The following is a 15,069-nucleotide window of genomic DNA, read 5'->3' as shown; positions in this document are numbered from 1 at the left end:
TTTTCAAATTCAGTTGAAGTTAGTCCGTTGAAGTACTGGTGGTTGTAAAACTGTTATTGGATATTATTAGGTCATAGTTGTTTATAGTTGTTGGATAAAGCAATATGCAAACCGAGGAGACCTTTGGGAGAACTCAAGAGCAGATCAGTGCAAGCCCGAGACCGAAGGTCGAGGATCGCACATGCTCGAGAGTTCTCACAAACGTCTCCGAGGTCAATGCAAACACCTCTCTACACCAATCACCGCACGCGTTTTATTGTTTTTATTTTATAATATGAAATGATTAACTTTGTGTAAATTAATTTCTGTGACTGACCATATAAAATACGGCAGTTAACTTAGAAGTCACAATAAATCACTATATGCTATTAAGAACTCAACCTCTACCTTACTTGTATTAAAATTCGAGTCGTACTCATTTTCCCTCAGCTTTAAATTCGCGCGATTTAATTTCGCGCACTTTGTTGACAATTATTCGCGAAGCTTTAAATTCGCGCGATTTAATTTCGCGCACTTTGTTGACAATTATTCGCGAAGCTTTAAATTCGCGCAAGTAGTTTTATGTGCTTGTTCTTTTTGGTTTGTTCAAAAGAACTATTAATAATTAACGCATATATATTGAGCTTTCTTTATTAAGAAATACCTCAATATTCATCAAAATAGCGATTGGGTGGCCTCAAAAATGGCTTCAAAATAAAGCGTGAGTTCACTATCCCAACAAGAACTAAAAAATGTAATAAATTATATTGCCTAATAATATACTTTATAACCAGGACAAGCAGACAATTTCAAATAATTCAAAATAAAGCAAAGTCCGAAGAGGGACATCTCGTTTTCTTGATATTCAAGATATTACAAGAGTTTGAAACAAAATAATGTGTAATATTTCGTCTTTATTCCAAAGACATCATCAGACTTATGATGTCTTTGGAATAAAGACGAAATATTACACATTATTTTGTTTTATTTTGTAATATACTTTATAAGTCAAACAAAAGTTTAGCTACAGTTCAAATGGATCCTCTTTTCGTTGTGGTTCCTCCAATGCGGCGCTCACACCTGATCGTTGCCAACCTTTGACGACAATGTGCTTGTTCGATTGCATGTAATCATAGAACTGCACTATCCAATTTGCGTGAAGTGGTTTGAGCACGCTAATTCTCAAATCAACAGAAACTTTATCAGGTTGAATACCTTTCTCTATTTGGGCTTGGACTTGCTCTGAGTACCATGTTTGCGTCTGGTTTCGAAGGAAAGCTTTGCAAGAGCGATTGACCGTTAAATCTAAGGGCTGCAGGTATGATGTCATATTATTGGGAACAGGTATCATCTTCCCATTATTGTCGGAAATGATCTTCTTTACGGCATCCGTCCTATGTGCTTTAAAAACATCGGCGATCAAAACCCATTGTTTTGTTGCGCGAAAACCAAGCTCTTCTCTAATTTGCTTAACATAGGGGATAAGAATGCGATTGACTAATTCAATTGCTTTCGTTTCATTTGACCAATGATTTTCCGTGTGGGTAACGTGGAATCCTTTTGGAAATCTGAATTTAGGCGTCTGGTCAATGTTTATAATGAGATCGTCGGGAACGTCATAAGCGGTAACCACTTCCTTAATAGAACGATGAAACGTGAAGCGAATTTCTTTTAAAGCCAGGTGATACGGGTTGTTTTGCAGTTGTTGCTCTACGTTTACTGAAACCCAATCTTCTGAAAATGGACTGGCACCATGTATAGTGGAATTCTAGGGTTCCTCCGTTTTCTTTCAACAAAGACCGATCATTAGCCAGTACTATCCCCTTCGCTATGAAAATAGCAATGTTGTAATTGACAACACAACCGGCCGTTCTCATGCTCTTGATCATGGCGATAACTTTCTCGTCGATGTTCTCGGGTAACAAAGTTTTTGCTCCACAATGTTTTCTTGGCATTGTTCGAGTTCAGTGCGCTCTTTTCGTTCCTTATTGTACGATTTGACAAGTCCACGAACAGTTGACTCTGGTACGGAATACTTTCTTGTCGCCGGTCTTATTCCATGCACAATTCCCCATTTTGCAATTTCTGCTCGTTGAAAAGCATCATTTGCTCCATATTTGCCCCTCCTTTTCTTTGGTTCTGGAGCGTCAAGAAATAATTGCTGTTTTACTGCATTTTCTTCGGCAGCATTTAATTTGCTGTCAGACGACGCGACCGAAATATCGTCTTGGGAAACCTTTTTGAAATATTTTAACAGAGCCATGTGCGTTGATTTCCCGCACAATGTTTTCTGTTGGCAAAACTTGAGTGGTAGAATATGTGTTGCCGAAACGTTTGACGTATTCGGCAATTAGTTAATAAGGAGTTAAAATCAGTCAGTAAAATAATAATAGAACATCATATCTAACACCTAAAGAAACGTGACTCATCATTGACTATTGTGTTGGAGAAATGGAAAGCATTTGCATCGTGTGCAATGATTTGACAAAATACACTTGTCTAAAATGCAAATCATTTGTTTGTAATCGAGGAATCATGTGTTCAATCCCTGCATCTGAAAACTATCCTGGATGGAAAAGTGGTTCTAGTGTTGCTTTATGTGAAGCGTGCGACGCGAAAGAAAATTACGCATCTGATTGCTTGCTTCAGAAAACCCACGATTCAGGAACGGATGATTCTAATTCAGTGAAACTGAGCCCCGAGGGGACATCGTTTTCTCTGGCTTGCGCATCACGAGGTTTTCATGAATACAGAAAAATCTGGGCTCCAAGAATCAAGCAGCAGTTAATAATAAAACCAGAACCAGGAAACCTATTCGACCCATATGCTATTGGTCTGTTTACCAAAATCAGAGGCAAGATTGAACCATTGTCACTGGTCGGACATTTGCCTCGAGAGATTTCCCGATTTTGCAAGTTCTTTTTTGAATATAGGGGCAATATAGAAGCATGTGTGTGTGACATCAAATTTCGTCGATCCCCATTACCACAAGGAGGCTTGGAGATTCCTATTACCCTAACAGTCATGCAGAAAAATGCAAGTTTTAGGATATACAGCAAAATGCAGGCATTCGTGACGGAATACTACGTAGAACCTGAGAATATCCCGACTGAAATTGTACAGGATGAAAATGAAGACATTTTTGATTTTTAATGTTACCAAGACAACTAAAAACATATGTCAATATGTATATGCGTTAATAAAACAACTGATTTGCATAACCAACAATGAATGTCTCATATTACACTACAAAGCTTTTCGCACGGATTATAATTCGCGCAGTACTAAAATTCGCGCACTCAGCGCTGCGCGAATTCTAGTACTGCGCGAATTTTAATACAAGTAAGGTATCTCTAAATGAGCACGACTAGAGTTTAGTAAAGCTAATTCACACTCTTGAGTATCACGTGTTCTGATACTTCATTTTTTAAATTTTTGACAAAGATTTTGCATATTCTCATAGGATACTTGTTTGTAGAACAGAAAAAAGAAATCTTTGAAAGAATGCCAGAATTTTTCTAAACTCTTTATTGTTGACATAACTAGCCATAAAAATGTTAAATACCCTAGTTACTAAAACAATAAAATGCCTTCGTCTTCAACTATTTCTTGAATCTGAATGGCCAAACCTCAGTCTAAACAACCAACAATAACCAATGGAAATAACTGCTAGACACATACATACGTAATTACACATATAATTACATAATTACAACATTTTGGTACAACAATGTCCAACTATGGCAAGGTTTATGGTCAAAACAAATGGTTTTATCATAAAAATATGTTGCCACATTTCGCCATTGACGAACTTACGTTCGCCTACCCACGTGAACAAAGTAAAATTGTCACGAACAAGTTTAGTTCTACACAAAAACCTAGCAAAAATACTCAAGTAATACTTCTAAATAATTCAAATTACTTTTTCTACGATATAGCTTCGCCATCATGGCGTATATCTTTAGTTATTTCTCTGTGATGGCATAAATGGTTTTGATTCGGTGAAATGCAGCACATTTTTTTGAAAATGACACGAAAGAAAACGGAGCGACCGACATTTGCGAAAGTTGTCTTTAAAATTAAAAACTTTACAGACGTATACTTCATGTAAGACAACATGAAGTTCTTTCGTCAAAAATAGACTTCGCATTCAGGGCAACCTTAAAACCTCAAAGGTAACCTATCTGCCCCCTCCAGTGGCGTGGTGGCATAGTTTTTACTGCGGTGGCCAACCCAAATTTTGCGCCCCTTTCACCTTTTCTTATAGCTATTTTCAAGTATTTTAGTTATTTTTATTTTATAAAACACAAACATGAATCTTCATAAAAAAGAGAGTAACTTAAAAACTAAGTATCATCAAGCAATTATTTGTCTGTTACGTTATTTGTTTTTTATAGAAAAATATATTTTTATTAATGCCTTTGCAAGCGTTGGGGAGGTTTTCCCAAGTAAAGTTATGATTCTATCTTTGTTGATAGAAAGGAGAGTTTCCCTTTCAACTTCCATTAAAAGCAATGATTCCAGGCGTTCCTGTACCATCGTAGATCGAATCCTCGTTTTTACTCTCTTCAGCTAAGAAAAAGAACGTTCAGCAGTTGCTGAGCTAATGGGTATGGCCACTGCAATTGAATAAACTTTGCATAATGTTGGGTATGCGTCGACTAAATGGTACTTTGGAAAACAAAGCAGCTTCAAGGCATCTAAGAATGACGGAGTTTTAGACTTCTCGGTAATTGACGCATTATTCGAAAGCTTACTTATGTCAGTATCAGAATGATTTTCATCACCATCATCACCATTACCATCATCAATAGTTTCAAAGTTCCGCTCATTATGATTATGGTCACTTTGAGTTGTAAACTGAGAACAGTGAAATTTCTTAAATGTTTCTGCAAAGCTTAACAGTTCAGTAGCGCATCTTTGGGAATCTATCTTATACACATCACAAAAGGCTTTCACTGCAGATTGAAGATCGTGAGGTGTCTTGTACTTGCTCGAGAGCTCGTCAAATTGATTAGGTACGAATAAAGCAAATGATTTCCTTAGTGGTCGATTCTTTTCAAAACGATTCTTCATTGAAGATTGAATGGAATCTAGCACTTTATAAAATGTCTCTCGCCATTGTGCTTTTGGTGAATCTGCCAAATCATCTCTGGCTTGTTCTCCGTCCATTGGTCGTCGACGACGAGGTCGTGTAGACCTCCATTCGATATCTAACGCAAAAGAATCGGACATTTCAATGATTTTTTCTGGTTTGTTACGTATGATTTGAATTCTAGAAATTGAGCTATCAACCATATCCATTGCTTTTCCAAAGTCAGCATTTACGCTAAGTAGATATCGACTTAAATGTCCAGTAATTCCAAAAATTTCTTGGAAAAGACAGGCAGTCGCAATAAAATGGCTTTATCTGAAAAGCTGCTTGCAATCCATTTGCTGTTGCTCGCTGACTTTCAGTGAATGATCTTTCCTCAGCCACTTTTTGGAGCACTCGCATGATGCACTCGAAACTCAAAAGAAGTACGTTTAGACAAAATTCTCTTGCATTCCATCGAACTGTATTAAGACGTTTAATTGAAAAAAATTTGAGGTTTTCATTCTTTTGAACCAATTGAAACAATTCGTGTACTTTATGAGAATTATTAAAGAGAACGTGCCGTTTTTCGAGAGAGTCAAAAAGAGTAATGACATCAATAGCAACACAAGTTTAATCGGACAAAACAAGATTTAGCGTATGCGCATAGCAGTGAACAAATATGATGTGGTTTCCGATTTTCTCTTTTACAATTGTCTGCAAACCATGATAACATCCGCTCATACTGGATGCTCCGTCATACGTTTGGGCAACAAGCTTTTCAAATGAAACTCCATGCAATTGTAATATTGTTGTAATAGCAGTGTAAAGATCATGTGCAGTTCTTCCAATTGCTTTTTGGCATGACAAAACGTGTTCAGAACACTCGCCAGTTTCATTAACAAGCCTTACGCATATACTCAATTGCTCTGTATGAGTTATATCGGGTGTTGTATCAGCAATCAATGCCCATGCTTTGCAGTTGCGTATTTTTTGTACAATTACAGAAGACATTTCTTTACCAATGATATTGATTAACTTATTTTGAATATCGTTGCTCAAAAACGTTAGCCATGAGCCACGTTCTTTGATTCCTTTTCCATCAGTTTTACCACCATCCTTTGTCGATTGCTTTCACTTGGTGATCACGAACTTTCTCAAGATGCTCATTGATTGGTTGATCGTACTCTGAAAATAATTTAAGCGTTTCCAAAAAGTTTCCTGTATTAAGATAGAAATTTGTAGTAGTATAGTACATGGGGGTTCTAGCGCACGAAAAGTGCGCTATAATCCCCCATGTACTATACTACGTATAACCTTGGGTAAAAACTATTTTTATAACAGCTTAAAATAAGACCATAGTTCAAAGACGTCCCTCTGGTAAAAAGGTCATGTAAAAAAGCTGTGTAAAAAATTGTTTGTTTCAATATAGTAGTAAAAACTTTCTTTATAACAGCATAAAATAAGACCATGGTTCAAAAGGCGTCCCTCAGTAAAAGGTCATGTAAGAAAGCTGTATGAAAAAAGTCATTGTTTCAAAGGGGTAAAAATTTGGAATCTATATGTTTTTAAAAACGGTCTTTACAAACAAATGTTAACAAGCATCGTTTCGGAGAGGGCTCGGCAGCGCAAATTTTAGCGTAGCTAAAATTGAGCAGGGGAATGGAGCCCTCGAGAATTCTAAGCGACGGTGGGGAAAATTTTCACGAAGTGAAAATTCGGAGCGTCCCCTTACATTCGAAGAATATTCGAAGAATATTCGAGAATAACAGAGGCTTAAGAAATGCTCTTAAAAAAACCATCTTTAATAATCAAGTGTTAATAATCAAGTGTTATTAAAATATCAGTAGCAAATTCTTGAACCCCAAGGCGCGCGTGTCTTAGTGCATGTTTCTAACAATGGTTGTTTAATGTAATAGCACATTTCATCAGCGCATGTATAATAATACAATGGAATCTATATGTTTTTTTAATTTGTCTGTCAAGCGAGTGTCATATAATTTTTGTTAAAAGTGTTTTTAATAATTGTTTCAGGATTTTGAATTCTTTTGTATTAATTACTTATTACAAACAGTTATGTGATATGTAGTCAAACATGAGGATTATTCTTCATCTTAAGTTTTAGCTTGATAGTTATTTTTAATAAATTTTTTTAATTTTTCGATTTCATCATTTACAAATTTTTTAGTTAATAGAATATTATCTTCTATAGTAACCCCGAAATTTTGTGAAAAGCCATTAAATGACATAGATAATGCAGATTGATGTTGTGAATAAACTTGAATTTTTATTAATCCATCAAATGCTGCCAGCCATTTTTTTTTCCATTCGTCATAACCTAGTGAAACTGAAGATTTTTTTGGTTCAATAATGAATAAAATATTTTTTGAATCATCATCAACACAGTATACGTGATATAAATCTAGTAATACATTAACTATCTTTTTTTCATTATCATTTGTTACTTTAATGATAAATTTTTTTTTAATCTTATCTGCCATCATATCTAATTTAATTGTTTTAGAGTTATCAGATGGATTTATTAATAAAAGTGTAAATTCAATAAATTTAACATTAGTAAAATAAATTCTGATAATATCTTGTCGGGTATTAAAATTTTTATAATTTAATTGATTGCTATGGTGTACTACTTTACCATTTACTCTGCTATCAATCTCATTCTTTGTATAATAGTTAGTTAAATTAGAAGTCAAAGCATATTTATTATCTGTTTCATTTTTGGTATAATATTTATTTAAATTAGCAGTCAAAGCATATTTATTATCTGTTTCATTTTTGGTATAATATTTATTTAAATTAGCAGTCAAAGCATATTTATTATCTGTTTCATTTTTGGTATAATAGTTGGCTAATCTTGAAACAAAAGCATATTTATTATCTGTTTCATTTTTGGTATAATAATTATCTGATAGATGTGTTTTATCTACAGGTCCTTGTATATTTACATTAATATCTGTTTTATCATGCCCATAAAATAAGCTCATTTATATTATTCCTCAGATTTTATATCCGGTTTATTATTTTTATGTTTGTAAACATGATTACCTATTATTATACAACCAGTCAGAACTCCTAGGAAAGGTAATATAGGTGATATTTTTTCTACTAAACTATAAACATCTCGTTTTAAAAGGTCGTCTGATTTAAGCTGTTTTGTTAATTCTTTTGAGTCTTCAATAGCATCAAACCCTTTTAATATATCTGAAAATTTTGATATAACTAAATCAGTAAAAACTCATTAGCTTTTTGTAATCGTTTTTTCTCGTATTCAGTGTATAATTTATCAATAATTTTTTGGCTAGCTTTTTTAATGTAAGCAACTGACTTGTCTAAATCACCATCTTCAGCTAGTTTAAGTAGTTGATCTCTTTTATTAAAACCCTCTTGCGGTTTATCTTGTATATTATCATCACATACAGAATCTTTGATAATATCATTTGCGGAATCAATATCATTAATTATATCATCAATTGTTTCAGGCTCTTTACGCTTTGGCATATATATTAACACATGTTTTATTGCGGAATAACAATTTTCCATTGGTATGGATATATTAGTTGAATAAATAGATGAGCAAATTTATTATTTTTCAATTTTTTGGTTATTTCTTCTACATCATCTTTCTCAACACCATAAAGATAATCATCAAATATTGTTTTCATATCATTGCGGTTTGTATTATAAAATGTAACTAAATAACTTATATTTTCGCGATAAGGCTTAGAAATACTAGTCAATTGCTGGCTAACCACAATTGTAGAAAGCCCATAATGACGAGCACTGAATGCTAAACGAACTAATTCAGATGTTCTATTTTTAATTGATAAGCCAGAAGCACAATCATCAAGTATAATAAGACTATTTGTACCTTTATATACCTCACTAACATATTTTAAAATAATATCTACCTGATCTTGGTCACATTCTATTTTAATTAAATCAGAATCATTTATATATTTCCATTCTTGATAGGTTTTATTATATGATAGCGTTGGGCATAATAAAATAATATAATCAAAATGTCTATTAAAGTTTTCTTCTAACATTCTTAAAAGAAAGAAGGTTTTGCCGCAATTTGTCATACCTAATATAATCATATTAAAGGGTGTGTTCATTTATATATTACTGGTTATTCTAGTATTGAATACTTTGTAAATCATTATTAACAAATTGAACAAGAGCATCACTGATAACATAGATGTAACAGTTTAAATCTTTTGTATATGTTCTTTTTTTAATTTCAAGCAGAATGCCGTTTTGTGTATTAATGATTTTTTTACCGTTACCAGCAATATTTTTTTCTTGAAAGGTGCGTAGATCGATGACTAATGCAAATTTATCCTTATAGAATTTTTCAATTGTCATGAAGCAATCTATTGGGTTAGTTTTATCAAAAAACCGTCTTGCTTCTTCATAAAATACTTTTTTATCCATGCCTTGTGCGAAAATACAATTGGGTAAGCCTTCAATAGTGATTTTAACTGAATCGATATTGGGATATATAAAATTTTCACTATCACTAACTGAATTTTCTGTAAATAGTAGTACAATACCTTTCATACTTTTACGAGGCACATTAACATTAATATTCTGTAATGTGCTTGATTTATCCCATTTTTCCTTTTTTAAGAGGGTTATATGATGGTAAAATAGGGTTCTTCCTATAGAATATAAATTTGTCACCTCATCAGCAATTTCTTGATTTTCAATAGTTTCATATTCAAGTTGAATATTTTCTAATTCATAATCACCGATACTTTGACCACTTTGAGGAATAATTATTTGATCACTTGGTGGTAATGTTATTATGTATTGAAAGTTATTATTCATATTGAAAGGGCAATACAACCATGGTCTTTAAGAATATATCAATATTAATTTTTGCCTTGTACCATAAATATCATACATTAATTTATCTGATACTTTTCTGAACTCCACTTGTTGAAGCACTATCATCCTTTGAAATAAGTTTTCTTAAATTTTCTTCAGCTATTCCATATTCAATAAGGCTTTGTCGATCACTTTTAGGTAACCACAAGTCTTTGTATACACTTATAACATTATGTTCACTACAATCGTAAAGGGTTTCCCCACCACTTTAATTTGTAGTCTATGTTGTAAAATCTTACTGAGATTATTTAGAAAGTGACTTTTGTATTACTGATTTTAAGATCAAATGATAGATTAATGAACCAGGAACTAAACAACTATTTGATTTTAATTTAATATTAATATAAACTTGTTCATTCGGTTTAAGACTATTAGGGTTAAAGGTTATACTATAAAAGTACGGTACCTTTAATTTTTGTCATATTAATTCTTTTAAATTAGGTAAAAGCTCTTCTTGTAATCTATTCATATATATATTAAAACATATTTTATTTTCTTCTTTGTTTATACTGATCGTATATTAAAAAAGCAGCAGCAATAGCAAAAATCCATAGATTAGAAGCTAACCATGCTAGACCTTTTGCTCCCCCAGATATAGCCTGAGCGATAATATTCAATAATGGTCCTAACACTGGCCATAATTTTTTTACTATATTTGCTACAGCCTTAGAAAATTTACTAGTAGCTTGAGCACCTTGTAGGATTGCTTTTCTAGCCCCTATGACAATGGTTGTAATTATCCCAGCCACAGATATAGCTAAAGCTGATAATCCTGGTATATTTTCCTTAACCCATTCTTTAAATCGTTGTAATCTAGTAATGTCTTCTTCCTGTTTCTCTCGTACATTCTCTTTTTCTAATTGATCTTGTTCTTCTCTAATTATAATTTCTAATTCCGCGGCTCTTTCATTCAAATTAGTTAATTCATCAATATTGTTGTCAATACCATTTTCATTTTCTATTTCATCTATTCTGGCTATAGTTTTGTTTAGCTCTTCAGAAAAGTGATTTATTTGTGCTTCTATGAATTGTGGGCGTGTTCTTTTATCAATAGTTCCAGGGGTCATTACCCCTATATGTTCTCTAAGTTCTTGATTAGTTATTTGATTGAAATTTTCTGTATATTGATTATTTAAATCAACCATAGGCATACTCTTTTCAGTTTTTATATATTCATTTTGCAAATTAATAATTCTTTTAATTTCGTTTTTAAATTGTTTAACAGCTTCTTTGATTTTTTGTTTTATTGTATTGTAGTTTCCATTCTATTACGTGTTAAAACAATTTTTCAACACCTCGCTTATTTCTTGTATTTAATGGTTTGTAAGTAATATTATTTATATCAGTTCTACCTAAATTTAATCTAAAATTTATACCTTCATAATTTGCCATACCTTTTAGTTGATTAAATTTAAACACTGTTCTATAATTTTTTGAAATAAACTGTTCAACAGCAAAAGAAACTTCATTTTCAAGTCTATTAATATTTGTATAAATAGGATTTGAAGTAGGAACATCAGGAAGAGTATTAGTTTTATTTGTCTTTTTTCTTATTGTTACACCATAATTATCATTAAATAATGTTTCATCAATAAATTGAAAATTTTGCAAATCTTCATTATCATCGTTATTATCTTCATTATCATCGTTATTATCTTCTTGCTTCTTATCTTCTAATTCAATATAATCAAAACCTCCTTCTGCCATTATATAGATTACTCTATATTTTGTATTTCACTTTCAGGAATCCAACTGTTATGTTTATTATCATAACCTAACCATTTAACTAAAACCATCTTTTTACCTTTAACCTTCTTACGTTTTAATATCTTTTCAACTCTATAAACATCATCTTTCTTATTAACAACTGATAGTTCCTCTTCATAAAATTTACCAATTATAGGCTCTCCTTCTAAATCTTCTATCTCATATAAATTCGGGTCTCCTCTAATAACTTTAGTCACTTTAAACAGCTCTTCTGTAAAATTTGCTTCATAACCTTTCGTAAATATAGATTTATACTTTGATATTCTAACCATATCACCAATTTTAATCTTAGGTAATGGTAAATAAGCAACTTCATGACCGTATAATGTATTCCATACTTCATCTTCATTATTTTTATTAACATCTTTAGGCTTCATCAAGATTGTACTGTGTTTTGTATTGTTATAATTATATACTAAATCATCTAATATATCAATCCATTTATATGTTCCTTTACTGTAAAAATATTTCCACATAGATGTTTTAAGCGTTCTGTTAAATCGTTCGACAATCGCAGCCTTTTATCATTTTTAGTAGAGAAGTACTTAATTCCATGTTTCTCTAATAATGATTTGACACCTACATTATAAAATTCTTTACCATCATCAAATTGAGCTAGTTTCGGGTAATCATTAAATCTATCTTTAAATTGACTTAATAGTTTTGCAACAGCTTTTGTCATATTATTTGTGTCTTTCCTATAAACAGGGATAGCAAATGCATATCTACTTAATATTTCAATAGCTGTTAATATCCAATAATAACCATTGTTTTTATACTTATAAGAACCCATATCAACTAAATCCATTTGTATTTGTTCACCAAGATAGTTTACCCTTGTTTGTCTGAATTTATGTCTCCTAATAATAGGTTTATATCTAGTGTATGTATCTTGAGATATTAACCATTCTTTAACCTGTTTTCTACTAACATCTATACCTTCTTCTAATGCTTTCTGATACAGCCGTTCTGCTGATTGATATCCTGTTTTGGATCATAATAAATATCTCTTAAACTTTGCTCAATTTTAATGTCTTCATCCATTTAACTTACTCAAGATAACATTCAAGTAGAATACTACCTACATTAACAGGGTACCATCTTGATCTAATATATTAAATATTAGCTCGTTAAAGGCTCCTTTATAATTGTAACTTTAGATTCAATATCGTTGTATTCGTATACAGTACCAAATAACGACTGAATTGTTATTACTGGTAAAGTTAAAGCTATATTACTTTTTTTCCTTCAGGGTTATAATTATAACTTGAATTTACAATATTAGAAGAAATTTGAATATAGTTAATCCTCTGTTTATATCCACTTTAGAAACACCATTTTGTACGATACCTTTTTTCATAGTTTTTATGGTATCATTAAAACCTAACATTTTAATAAGAGTATCAGACAATACTAATACCTCGTCATTATTATTAGTTATTTTACAAGTTCCATTGTTTTCTACCATCTCAAGCTTTACGTTAACAGACTCAAGAAACGTTTTAAGCATTTTAAAAGTCCAGTAACCAGCATCTATATTATATTTTGTTGCGCCTATTGTAAAAGCTAAAGTATTATTTAATTTTATATTTTTATATTCCCAATACACATAAGCCTTTTTGATATATAAATATGAATAGTTAGATGTTACTATACTTTCTTGTAAGTCAATTTTTATACTATCTCCGTCTATAAAAATAGTGAACTTCATATATAATATAGCTTATATTATATGTCAGACAAAAATAGAAGAAAATGCTATAAAATTAGGTGATGATGATTCAAAAATATACCAACATGGCCAAAAATATATTTAGAAACAACTAAAACGCCTTTGTTTTCAAATCTAATAGCAGCTGTTAATGGAGATGAAGGTCATTACCAGGATTTTTCGATCATATGTTACATAGGTGGTCATCAAAGTTTATTGTAAAACCTACATTTCAAAGACCGGTAAATGTTGATATCTGTAACTTCAGATTGTATGTCACAGAGAATGATTATTTTATAAGTAGTTTACCACCTATAACAGCCACGTGGACAAGTGAAATTAAAAGTAAAAAAGAACAACCTACTGGTATAAGATACAATATTAAAAGTCATTTAAATTATAAACAAGAAGCATACTATGCTATGATTTGTGGATGTTATGTGGCTTCGTTTCTATCTGGTATTGGGCTTAATCATTTAAATTTTGATAAAAGTAGAATTATACAAAGCCTTGTTAAATATCATTTATATTATCAGATTAAAAATTTATGAAGCATCCATCGTTATTAGATAAATATGACTTTACGGAATTGAAAAGCATATACCTTATAAAGGTATTTTAAAATTTGATAAAAACAATGATGGTTATTATGTTAATTTTCAATATTCGACTACTGATTATCGTAGCTTCATTGCATATCATTCGGAAGGTATTACATTAATCGGAAAAATTCTTTTGCAAGAGTCATTGAAAGTTTTGTTTATACAATTCTTGGAGCCAAGCAAATACAAGATGGTCAATAGTTAATCATGGAGCTAAGAGCATGCAAACTCAAAAGTTTTAGGAAATTATTAGAGGATACTATAGTACAGAATGATACGACTGTATTTATATCTAACATGAGGAAAGCTATAAAAGACACGAATGTTATTTTAAATATGGCAATCAGCCCTGGTATGATTTTAATACCCAGCCGTATGATAATATTAGATAAAAGATTGATGGGTATAATAATATTTTAACATTAGCTAATAAAACTATGAAATTCGGTATTAATTCTAAAATAAATTATTATGGAGTTAAAAGGAAGAACCAAAAAGTACATCAAGATAATACACCATCACAACACCTAGATACTCTAGATGAAGTTCATAAAACCATTAGTACATAAACATACAAAATGATAGTAAATAATCCCCATCAAACAGATATGATTGCTTTACTCGGTATATCAACGCTATCATCATTCATATTAGTTAAATATGTTTTATAATATAATATGAAAAAGTTCTAGATTTTAATCATATTTCGAGTGAGTTGAGTCAAGATGAATTTGAAAAGCTGAAAAGTTGTATTTGTACTATCACAAAATGTATACCTGTTATAAATGGAAGTATAATAAATTAAAGAAAATTAGACTATCATTAAACATGGGAAGTATTTTTCTAGTCTCGACTGGTGGTATTGTTGGTAGTAACCCTGAACCCGATAGTTATAGCCACCCTGAGTGGTCTAGGTGCTTTAATTCAAGGTTATATGGTTAAAAGTAAGATTAATAATAACTTAGAAATGTGTAAATTTGCATATACATCATATGAAAAATACTTATGAATATAAGATCATATTT

Source organism: Xenia sp. Carnegie-2017, unplaced genomic scaffold, assembly GCF_021976095.1.
Source record: "Xenia sp. Carnegie-2017 unplaced genomic scaffold, XeniaSp_v1 HiC_scaffold_25, whole genome shotgun sequence".
Taxonomy (NCBI): Eukaryota; Metazoa; Cnidaria; class Anthozoa; order Malacalcyonacea; family Xeniidae; genus Xenia; species Xenia sp. Carnegie-2017.
This window is presented reverse-complemented; position numbering follows the sequence as displayed.